The sequence below is a fragment of the Lactuca saligna genome, chromosome 2, assembly GCF_052625555.1.
Source record: "Lactuca saligna cultivar CGN05327 chromosome 2, ASM5262555v1, whole genome shotgun sequence".
NCBI classification, from domain to species: Eukaryota; Viridiplantae; Streptophyta; class Magnoliopsida; order Asterales; family Asteraceae; genus Lactuca; species Lactuca saligna.
In genome coordinates this window covers 129303705-129316605 of record NC_136418.1, presented here as the reverse complement: position 1 = coordinate 129316605, position 12901 = coordinate 129303705, and the positions used below count along the sequence as shown (strand labels likewise).

Sequence of the window (12901 nt, the reverse complement as noted above, 5' to 3'; positions counted from 1 at the left end):
AAACCAATAAACAAAAGTACAATGCAAAATCTATGATTAAGGAATATATATATGTTTGTTACCGCAACTTCCATATAGGACTTGGGACCTTGTCTAGGATACCAATGACAGTTGTAGGGACTGAGTGTAAATTACAGAGTAAAATATATTGGTTTGATCTGTAAGTGCAAATGCTATTGAGAAGGATGCACATAATATATGCATGGAGATAACAAAACAAAATATTAAATTCAACTTATTCCATAAAGCAAAAAAATATAAAATATTAAGTATTTACCAAAAAATAATGATGCATAACATACAACCAAGAAGACAAAGACAACAATCCTGACCACATATTTCCAAACATGAATATCCGCCATTTGGTTCATTCAAGCATATTAGTACCTAAGAAGTATCATAATCAACTATCAAGTAAACACAAAGTAAATCTTAAAAACAACTAAAACATTTACCATAGTTTATCATATAATTTGAACCATAATTTAAAGGATTCATTGTAAAAAACATATAACATATACTACATAACTACTGCTATAGTGCTACTACAAGCATAAGTTCAAACAGTCTAATCATATACAAACTTCAGCCAAAACTGGGATTCTCTCATCGTCTTCTTCATCATCCTCGTTTAATTTCTTACCACTTTCAGATTTCTTACCTTCAATTTCTCCATTAACCTTTTTGTCTCCAATTTTAATCCTTGTAGTCCGTCAACACATGACTTCTCTGCCTCCTCAGGCACCTCCGATTCCACCACCTTATCTGGCATACCCTCCCTACCGAAGGTAAGAACATCATCTCCTATCATCTTCGGCAACTCACCGCCTTTCTTTGCAGCACAAGCGCCCGAAGGATCAGCCTCGATTGTGATTCCAATGAGTCTATCTCCTCCAGATTCATTTCCAGGCCATGGATCATTGATGCAATCTCCTTCTGATTCATCATCGAAATTGTGGAAAATATGTGAGCGGACAATGGTGGCCTCCTTCAGGAAGAATTCTTGTATGGAGTCTGGAGGTAGTGCACAATCCTCAAGACCCGCATCTTAGAGTAGCGGTGGTTTAATTTTATCCAACAAGCTACCGATATTAGCTTCTCCAGTGGCTTCCATTTGCAAATTCTTGGAAGTTGAATCCCCAGCACATGTATGAATCCACATTGAGCAACAATCATAGAGGTATAATTTCAACATAGCTTCAAAATCATCAAATAAAAAACCTAAAATCGGAAATCAGAGCAGAGATTGAACAAAACCCTATTGGCTCCTAAAATCAAAGGCGCAATAAATGAAAATCAAGCCTGAAGTCATAAAATCATAGCAAATAAAGGTGTTTTGTTCCTTTGTTAACAAAACCTAAAATCGACATCAAACAAAACTCAAAATCGATATCAGATCTCAAGAAAAAGAAAAATCTTACTTGAATATTTGAAGAAGTTGAGGAATCGTCGATTTTTGTGGAAGAATGTTCTACAATCGATTGATGAATCAAAGGATTAAGACGATGTGCTCGAAGAATCGAACGGTGTCTGCAACCTTGGAGAAGAAGAGCAAATGTGTAAGAAGGGTCTTGTAATAGTCTGTTCTCCTTCCACTTGCCTCTTCCTTATTGCAAATCATCATATATAAATCGTCTACCCTTTTTTTGTTTTTAGTTCAAAAGTTTCAAATTTTCTTGGAGAGAATGAGACTTGAAGATTAGGAAGCAATAATTTAAGGTTTCAAAGGAGAAAGAAGGATTTGGGAGCTGATTTCCTGAGATTACCTTCATCGTTGTCGTTCTTTGTGTGTAGAACTTTCTTTTCAAATTGGCCTAAGATTTGGGGATTTAGTTTACAAATTACTTGCTTGAACTACGTAATTCTTTAAAATTTGATTTTAAAATTTTCACATAAAAGGGATGGGCGAGAAAAAGACATTGAAGAGCTCTTTAATCATTACACGTGGCAGAAGTTGCTCTAAAAGATGGAAATGTGGTATGTAGAAGAGGTTTTTATTAAGAATATATATATATATATATATATATATATATATATATATATATATATATATATATATATATATATAACATAAACTACGTATGAAACTTGTGTGCTACACGAGTTGATTAAAAAAAATTAAATAAATAATTAGCATAAACTAAGTTTGTGACATTTGGTAACCTATAAGGACCATTTATGTAGCTTTGTCTTAATTAATCTATACTAAGAAAATTAATTAATATTAATTCACAAAATGGAAACTTTATATATATATATATATATATATATATAAATTGAAATAGAAATTCACAGATGGAAGGTTATTATGTATATTAATACATATTAATTAATTAATATAAGGTGATATTTAATAGGTAGAATTTGAAAAAAAATATATAAAAGAATAAAAAGGAAAATAATATAAAATAACAAATGGAAAAAAATAATTCTAAAATTCTTAGAAAATGATATATATCAAATTTAATGAGAAATTGATATTTGAGAAAAATATTTTTTATTTATTAAGGTAGATTAAACGTCACGTTAGCTTCGGTTTAAGTTCCAACTTTTTGATGTTGTCATTTTATTTTTGGTACAACTTCGATTACATAATGCATTTCATCTTTCATCTACTAATGTTATTTGATTGACACTTATATTTTCATATATAAGTGTAAATGCTCTCGTAAGAATACAATAAACATTAATATTGCATGCTTAAATAAAATATCACAGAAAAAGTCAAAAAACCAAATATATTTATTTATCTTTTAATCAGTTTATATTTTATGTGTGTATACAAATGTTAGTTATTCCGACATATAGTTTAATGCATTTTCACAAAAATAATGATTGATATTAGACAAATGAAATTATAATTGTTAAGAGCATTTATGATATGAAGTAATTAAAAGTTTTTCTGAGAATTTTTCAGACTAAATAATTTTTTAAAATTTAATAAGTTATGTATGAGCTTTTTTAACCAATTATTTTTTTTAAAAATCTTGTAAATTAACAATATCTTCCAAGAAGTTATTTCAATGTTGTGGTAAGTTTCATAGATTTTTAATTAATTATATATAGATAACTTATATATAAATAAATAAATAAAAAGACTGAAAAAACTATTTTATTATAATGGTATAACTTCCATAAAAGAACTCCATTAAATTAGTTTCCAAGTTGTAGATGCTATTAAAAGTCATATACCCATTTAAAAAGTTAACAATATTTATGGATATTTACTAATAGTCACTTTTTCAATTACTTTTACTTCATATATAGTCAAAACTTAAACTTTTAGTATCTAATTTCATTAATTATGGGATCCTATTTTGTCTATTTAAGAAAAACGTGTTTTTTATCTCCTCAATAACAATTAATACTATCATGTACATCATGAAAAGCATCTTGTATTTTACATACGTTGGATTGTTTTTTCCGAGTGTAACACTTGCTTGTGGTTGGGGGCCTGGTTATGGGTCAGGGTATATCATCACAATTGCCAACAATATCCCAAATAGCAATACTTTAGTTCATTGCAAGTCAAAAGACGATGATATTGGTCTTAAGCAACTATCTTTTAATCAAGAGTTTCAATGGAAGTTTTGTGCGAATCACTTCCTTACAACACTCTTCTTTTGTCATTTTTATTGGGAGTCATATGAACGAGTTTTTGACGTTTACAATAAAACCATGATGGATGTATGCAACTTAAATTTAGGTGATAACAACCCTTGTAACTGGTTAATTCAAGAAGATGGATTTTACTTATATGATTTCAATAAGAAGAGTTGGAGTTATCAATATGATTGGAAACCCAGAAGTGTACTATAAATGAGTTGTATTTTAAGTTATTAAAATACGAATCAAATGAAATTATATTTTAAGCTTTTTAACCGTCCATTACAAATTATATACAATATATAATTATCTTGTTTATATGCAATCTTATCAAAAATTGTTTATGAGATGACTACCAAATTGTTACTCATTTATAATAATGCCTCAAATTGTTTTTAGTATCGATGTTTAGTGATTTGGTTGTATTAGTTCAAATTAATATAATTGATCGATGGTTATATATAGAAAAGTGTTAATTTTATGTAAATTTTTATTTTTAGCAACGTATATTTATGCAAAATAATAGTATATTTTGCTATTTGTTTGTTTAGTGTAATGTAATTTATTTATATTATATGAAATGACAACGGGTGTGTTCGACAATGTGCGTTTGGGACTTCTTGCTTCCAACTTTTTGCAAAACGCTCGATTTGGAACTAAAAACATTGTTTGTCACTACAAGCTTTTAGCGTTTAGTTTAACAAATCCCTTTAAATCCAAAATCTACCTCACATGGCGTTATTTCGACTTTTAATTTAATGCACTTTCACAAAAATAATGATTGATATTAGACAGATGAAATTATAATTTTTAAGAGCATTTATGATATGAAGTGTTTATATGTTTTTCTAAGAATTTTTCAAACTAAATAACTTTAGAAAATTTAAAAAGTTATGTACGAGATTTTTTAACCATTTTTTTTCAAAAATCTTGTAAACTAACAATATCTTCCAATAAGTTATTTCAATGTCGTGGTAAGTTTCATAGATTGTTAACTTATAGATAACTTATATAAAAATAAATATAAACTGAAAAAAAACTATTTTATTATAGTGGTATAACAAGTTTCTGTTTTTTTCATAAAAGAACTCCATTAAATTAGTTTCCAAGTTGTAGATGCTTTGAAAAGTTATATACCCATTTAAAAAGTTAACAATATTTATGGATATTTAGTAATAGGCACTTTTTTCTTTTATTTTTTACATAATATATAGTCAAAACTTAAACTTTTATTACATAATTTCATTAAATAGTGGATCCTATTCTGTCTATTTAAAGAAGTCGTGTATTTTATCGTCTCAATAACAATTAATACTCATGTACATCATGAAAATCAGCATTTATTTTTCATACGTTGGATTGTTTTTTTCTGAGTGTAACACTTTCTTATGGTTTTGGTCCTGCTTATGGGCCAGGGTTAACCATCACAATTGCCAACAAAATCCCAAATAGCAATGCCTTTGTTCATTTCAAGTCAAAAAACCGTGATATTGGTCCTAAGCAACTATCTTTTAATCAAGAGTTCTAGTGGAAGCTTTGTGCAAATCACTTCCTTACCACACTCTTCTTTTGTCATTTTTATTGGGAGTCAAATGAATGAGATTTTGACGTTTACAATAGAACTATGATGGATATATGCAACTTCAATTTAGGTGATAACAAGCCTTGTAAATGGTTAATTCATGAAGATGGATTTTACTTATATGATTTCATTAAGAATAGTTGAGGTTATCAATATGATTGGAAACCACAAGTGTACTATGAATGAGTTGTATTTTAATTTATTAATATATGAACTAAATGAAATTATATTTTAAGCTTTTCACTTGTCCATTACAAATTATATACAATATGTAATTATCTTGTTTATATGCAATCTTATCAAAGATTGTTTATGAGACAACTATGAAATTGACCTTCGTTGCGAGGGGAGGAGTCTTTCTCGAAAGAGAGCTCATAGGCCAAGGAGACAGTGGGAGGCAAATTGACCTTGAAGAGCTTCAAAGAGTCAAGCGCTGAAGGAACCTCAAACACTAGCAATCAACCTAAGGAGAAAACTCTTGTTGAGCCGATTGACGAGTATGTACCTCTAAGGCATTCTAGTAGAGTTAGTGTTCCACCTGTGTTATATGGTTTCCATATAACATCTGAGGGTGACACGTTTATCAGTGATAGCACATTGATAAATTTGGTTGAACATAACAACTACAAGGGAGTTGTGACAACCCGTAATTTAAATCTTGTAAAGTCAAACTTGGTCAACTAAAGTCAAACTTATCCAATAAAGGTCAAACTTATTTCTATAATTATCATATAGTTAGATTAATGAGTTATAGGTGTATAGACCTTGTATTCAAAGGTGTTGGATCTGAATTAAAATTTTGAAATGCAAACTCTCTTAAAAATCAATTTCTCTCCCCCTCTCTAGAAACACCTAGGCGTCAGGATCTTCATCTTTGTTTCCGATTGCTGCCAATGATTGCGCAAAAAAAGGTAAATACTTTGTTTATGGTCTTGATCGTAAAACACATTAGTGTCGACTATTTAAAACCTTAATATATCTGTCTTCTTTCTCCCTATTTTTCTTTCTATCTACTGTAGAATTGGGAAGCGATAAGGGATACATACACACACCCCTCAGATAGATCTTTGTCTTTCTGTTTTTATGTTCGCACACACACACACACATCCGTCACCCTCTATCTTTCTGATTTAGGTTTTTTTCATTTCTTCGACGTTATCTCTTTTTGATTTAGGCTTTAACTTCAATTGTAGGTATGATTAGGATTTTCGAAAATATAGGGTTTGTGATAACATGAAGTTCCCTCTTCAACTAGTCTTACTAAAATCCTTCAGTTTTTTGAGTTCATTTTCTTTCAAATCCGTTTTTACACTAATACTTTTGATCTGGTGCAGAATTCATAGATAGTAAAAAAAATGGGGCTACAATGTCACACCCCTAAACCAGAACGGCGGAAACATTCGGAGGTGGAGGACTTCATGTAAGTATCACAACACATGCAATATAGTAATCAAAGTACAAACAACCATTGCATTAATAAGTATAAGTTTTACATAAGTGTTTAAACATTACATACTCAAACACCAAAGTAGGTACAGTAGAAGAAAAGAGTCATAGTACGGTACTAGGTAGTCTTCTCAAAAGCTTCGGGAGTGTACCTGTCTACTGGATTCCTGAGAATACAAGTTATTTTGAAAGAGTAGATCAACATTTAAGCTGGTGAGTTCATAAGTATTTTTTTTCTATAAAGTATACTCTAAGTTCTTGGAAAAGTTCGTTGGTTCCTCCAGAAATCCTATATTTCCTGAGATGATAAACTGATAACCTCAATAGTTCCCTCTGCAATTACTTAGTTTATACTAATTATATATAACCTAATATCAAATGGACAATTAAATGGGTGTACTTGCCCTAAGCCCACAACCAAACAAGGAACAAGAAGTAAGGCGGAAGTCACACATTTCACTGTTAATCGGATATTACTTATGTATAACCCTGATGTAAAAACTAAGGAATTATAGAATTAACCACTAAAGGTCCTTTGTGTTATACTAGTTTACAGAGAGTAAATGACTAAGTATTTTAATTCCATAAACCGTTTCATTTGTAAAAGTGGTTTAATCCCATAAACCGTTTCATTTTGTAAGAGTAGTTTAATCCCATAAATCGTTTCATTTGTAAAAGTATTCTTAGTTATATCCGTTCTACGGTAAAACATTAGTATTAATACTAGAAAATATTATATTATCCATAATACTGATTTGTGGTTTTAAATGTTCCAAAACCATAAGTACAAGTATATTTGCCATACTTGATTTCATGATACATAGTTTTTACTATAAGTAAAAACTAACAGAAGGTATATTTGGTCAGGATGTAATTATCTTTTCTTACTGTTTTAAGAGAAGTATATTACTAAGTAACTACTCATTGTTTTATCCATGTGAGTTTTATTAACCATACTAATATGACTGATGTGCCTGATGCAACATTCTTCAAGCGTCGGAAACGATATGATATTTTACACCCTAGGCCTGCCGGCCAAACTGTAGCGAACAGTGAAGGTGCGGGATTTTCAGTCCCATATAAATCTATACACAAATTCACGCCCACCCTACAGGAGATTCTGGTAAATAAGTCAGGACTTAAGGTCGTACTTAGATAAGTACACCATGAAGAGTCTCACAAATTTATTGTTTCAATGATATTTACGATGTATTATTAACTCGTGGTTGCTAACCCTGGTACATTGTATTTTACCCATGTTAATGCAAACCCGGTATGATGTATTATTACCCTGTGATTGCTAACCCTAGTAATCTGTATTGTACCTTTGTTAATGCAAACCCGGTATGATGTATTATTACCCCGTGATTGTTAACCCTGGTACTCTGTATTGTACCTTTGTTAATGCAAACCTGGTATGATGTATTATTACCCCGTGATTGCTAAACCTAGTACTATGTATTGTACCTTTGTTAATGCAAAGCCGGTATGATGTGTTATTACCTATTTAATATGTTATTCATATATTAAAGGTATTATACATATCCTGATATAGTTAAATGAATTTTGGTAATTTCCTTGGAAAGTATACAATCGTGAATCATACTTGTATATTTAGTTTTGAATCATAAATTATACCTATTATAATTTATATGTTCTATCTGATTAGCATGATTTCTCATGGATGAACACCTTTGGTCAGCATGATACAAAGGTAATGATACCGAATGGAGTAACCTTTTATATTCATATATGTATAATATATATATATATATATATATATATATATATATATATATATATATATATATATATATATATATATATATATATATATTAAGAAGGAAACAACTTTGGACAAATAACACCACCTTAATTCCACATCCAAACAAGGAAAAAGAAATAAGATAATCCATTAGTCATAAGCCCTTCAAATCTTATTTATATATTTATACATATATAAACCTGATTTTGGCAGTTATAATTTGAAATAGTTTATAAAATCATTTTCAAAGAATTTAACAGAGTTTACATGACTTCAAAGATTTAACATGGCTTTAAGTCATTTTGGAAGTATTTGGTAATCCTTAAAAGCATAGGGAAACCCTTTATGTGATTATTATCACATACAATTTATTAACACAATTTATATTGTCTTAAACTTGTATTCCCCCCTAAAAAGCATTTAAAAACCATTAAAAATGTAAATTATAGGGGTATGAACTCACTTGATAAGTGGTGATTTGGGCAGCGTTTCGTTTCTATAGATGATCTTTTTCGAAGAAACCGCGAGTATTTGAGTAAAAACCGAGCTTTAAGCAGGCAACACTTCGTCTGGAAAGAGGTTAACTTCTCGAGAATTCTAGTGCTTCGGGGCTTGCTTCGGGTTTTAGATACGATACTGGGGCCTTGGGGGGTCATAAGAAAGTTTAGGGGGTGAAAAGGTGAAAAAGGGTGAATTTTGGGGTGAAAAACCTCTCAAATCCGAGAAGTGTTGCACCCTTTATATAGGGGTGCGAGGGTTCAGTTCGAAGAGGGGTCACCAGACACGTGTCAGTCATGCGAAGGTACACGGGGCGAGGCTTCGGACGTGGAGGCTTCTGAGTGGACCGGACTTCGATCCAATGGGGAGATGCCACGAGGGTCTGAGGGGTGTCCGAGGGGTGTCTCCTGCGAGGCTACCTACTGCTTACTAGACCTCAGTTGCGGTCCAATCAAAGGTGACACGTGGAGGCTCGCATGCGAGGGTGACGTGGCAGAAGGGTGACTATGCGATTTTTCTCGGTTGTTGCGCCAATAACTTGTAAAATTCATAACTTTTGCATACGAACTCTGTTTCTAACTTTTTTTATATGCACGCGTAGGTAAAATTATACTCTACGACTTTCGTTAAGACTTCGTCGGCTAATTTTGAATTTATTTCTAATAATATTATTTTTAACAGACCGGGACAGGAAAATCCGTTAAAAATTCATGACTTCTTCATCTGACGTCCGCTTTTTTGCTGTCTTTTTACCGTTGTACTACTAATGATGACATCTTCATTTTTCGTTTAGGTTGTGTCGGCTAAAAATCACTCGATCTTTATTTCGAGTTTTTAGCTGTACATTGCTATGCTTAAACTTAGAAAAATCATAACTTCCTCATACGAAGTCAGATTTTGGCATTCTTTTTATGAAAGTTCTCGGTTTAACATAAGCTACAACTTTGATTTAGATTGTTAAGGCTAAAAAGCCTTTTATTGAAAATTCAGGTTTTACACTGAACAATGTTTTGCCGGTTTTGTCGCGGATTTTCGATTAGTCATAACCTCTTCGTTATAACTCGGATTTCAGTGTTCTTTATATTTTTAGAAACCTTGTTACAATCTATACCACTTGCTTCATCCCAATCATGATTATTGATCAATTTATTTTTGACCTAAAATTGACCGGTGTCACATGCAAGAATAAACAAAACGTTTTCATTTGTTATATGAGTTTTTTTGTACCTAGAAAAGTCTAAAACTCCAAATGCACAAGGTAAATATTTGAATTTTTTTATATGAATGGTATTTTATGTGTGTTTAGTATTTTGGTTAATCCTTTTTTTGTTGATGCTTGACCGGAAGGTTCTAATTAAGAATCGGACCCAAAGTCTTTCTCTCACTGATTTGTTCAATTGCTTTTAATTAATTTGACCAGTTACACTTTATTTTTGTTTCCATTATTTCCAGGAAACGACCTGGAATTTTTTTTAGCTTTTGTCAAAATTGGGTGATCACGTCAGACAACCCAACTTGTGGTAAATGATTTTTGATCTTATAAGTATTCTAATTGTTCGTATGGATTTCGTTAGTTGTTTCGAAAAAGATATTATTGATTTGGCATATCTTTTTACATTTACACTCTTCAAGTCTTTTTTTTTGTTCTCTCAGTTTATAAATGTTGATGTTTGATCTTACAGTTTATAAATGTTGATGTTTGATTTTATGTGGTCAACGGCTGGGATAATGGCAATGGATCTTGATCTTAAGTTTAGTAGCTGCAAGGTCGTACTGATAAAAAGTTTACACAAGCTCAATTAGATGTAGGTTTACATGTCTTTTTTTAAACCCTCACTAGATTTACGCATATTTTGATGTTTGTTTTCTGATTTTGTAGCTGATTAATGAGTAGCCCCACATTATACAAGAGTTTGAATTTAGAAAAGCTTTTACAATGTTCATAGATTATACAAGATTGGAAGGAAACATGCATCATATGCAATTAAAAATGGTACTAGATGCAATTTCATTTATCAGACTCATTTCTCTTTCATCAATATTCATAGATTTAAGTGTGTTTTGTAGTTATCTCAATACTCCGACCAATGTTTAAATCAAAATAAAATATACAATAATTTTGTGTTAATTTCATCTTCCAATCATGTACCTTTTTTGACAAATTTCTGAAGTTTTTTAGTTTTTTGCATTGTATAGAATACTTTTCTCTAATTTTTATGACTTTTAAATTGAATATGATTTATATAATTTACATATATAGTCCATGTTTTAATATATTAATTGCCTTAAATTGTCCTTGTTTCATAGTTTTTCTCAAAAAAAAAAAATCAGTTGAAAATTTACAATTAATTAAATTTTTTCACAGCATACTGTTATAACACTAATGATTTTCCAATTAATTTGTACACATACTATACCTTATGTTAATATTTTCTTTATATAACATATTTTATAAAATTGTATTTTTTATTTGATACTTAAGAAAATGAAAGCGTTGAACTCAAATTTAAAAATTAAATAAGCAATATATAAATATCTTAATTATTTATTTATTTTTGAGTTTAATATACATTTATATATACATTATTATTTACAAAATAAATTTTTACTATCATGTTTTTAATGAACTACTTAAATAAAATTTTATAAATCTTTGATTTTTTATTATCATTTTAATCATCAATATTATTTTTCTTTGTTACCCATAGTTTCCACATGTTGTAACCCAGTATATATATATATATATATATATATATATATATATATATATATATATATATATATATATATATATATATATATATATATATATATCTTTGACTGAAATAATCCTCACTTCTACACTTCTAGCCGTAAACTCAAGCTTTTTCCCTCAAGATCTTCAACCGAAAACCCCTAGTTTTCTCTCAACTATCATTCGAGGATCATTCGATTCACCTTCAGATCTTGATAAGAGCATCTAGTGTTCTTATTTTCAATGATCAAACACCCTTCAGTTCTAGGTTTACAGCCGAGATGACAAATGTTGTTACCAGTTTTGATGCCTGAAAAACGTTGTTATCAGGCAGACAAGGTTAGTATGGTTATGAGAATTCAAAGGGAGAAAACCCCAACCTATTTACATGTAATATATATAACTTCAATTGATTAAAAATCTTATAGTCGATTTACAAGACAGCAAACTTACTTCAGTGGTGTTATTTTAAACAATACAACTGAAAGTTATAATTTTCCATTATCTACACATAGAAAGGTTCATACATGAACAAGCATTCTGTTTTTCTAGTAAGGATAATATACTTTTATGGAAAACATACATTATACAATTACAAGAGAACAAACATACATTTACACTGTTATAGAGAACAAACATACATTTACACTGTTACAGAGAACAAAAGATACAAACATTTGAGTCTTAGGGTTGAAGACTACTTTTCGTTTATTATAGAAAATATAGGATTTTCTAGAGAAGATATACTAACACTTTTATAGATCAAATACAAACATTTTTCATGAAACAACTACAAACATTAAATACTAAATACTTATGAACTCACCAACATAAATGTTGATACTAGCTTTTAAAATAACTTGTATTCTCGGGAAATCAGTACACAGGTATGCTAGCAGAGGTTTCGAGAAGACCAAGCATGTTCCAGACTCGTCTTTTGTTTTGCTATACTTTTAGTGTCATACAACTATATATTGAACACATGTATTAACTATATAATTAATGCAATGGATTTTGTTGCTTGTTTTAATATTCTACATTTGTTGTGATATTGTACATGACGTCATCCACCCCCGGACGTTTCCGCCGTTCTGGTTTGGGTGTGTGACAGATTGGTATCATAGCATTGTTTATAATGAACTATGTATATCAAACCATAAAAGATATACAACTATAAACACATCGGGATTAAAACACTTTGACCAAGTTATTATAATTTTTATATAATAAAGTATCTTATATAAGTATTCATACATGCATTCATACTAGA

General features: G+C 30.2%; 1 long non-coding RNA gene across 2 annotated transcripts; it reads right to left on the bottom strand.

The window, feature by feature from the left end:
* Positions 1 to 443: 443 nt before the first annotated feature.
* LOC145029082 (uncharacterized) lies at positions 444 to 1853 on the bottom strand. Of its 2 annotated transcripts, none has more exons than XR_013676360.1 (2): positions 1422 to 1853; positions 444 to 1221 (listed from the first exon to the last, which is right to left on the bottom strand). It is a non-coding gene; the product is annotated as an uncharacterized LOC145029082 (long non-coding RNA). The 2 variants fall into 2 exon arrangements; XR_013676361.1 differs by having other exon boundaries at positions 444 to 1197.
* Positions 1854 to 12901: the final 11048 nt, after the last annotated feature.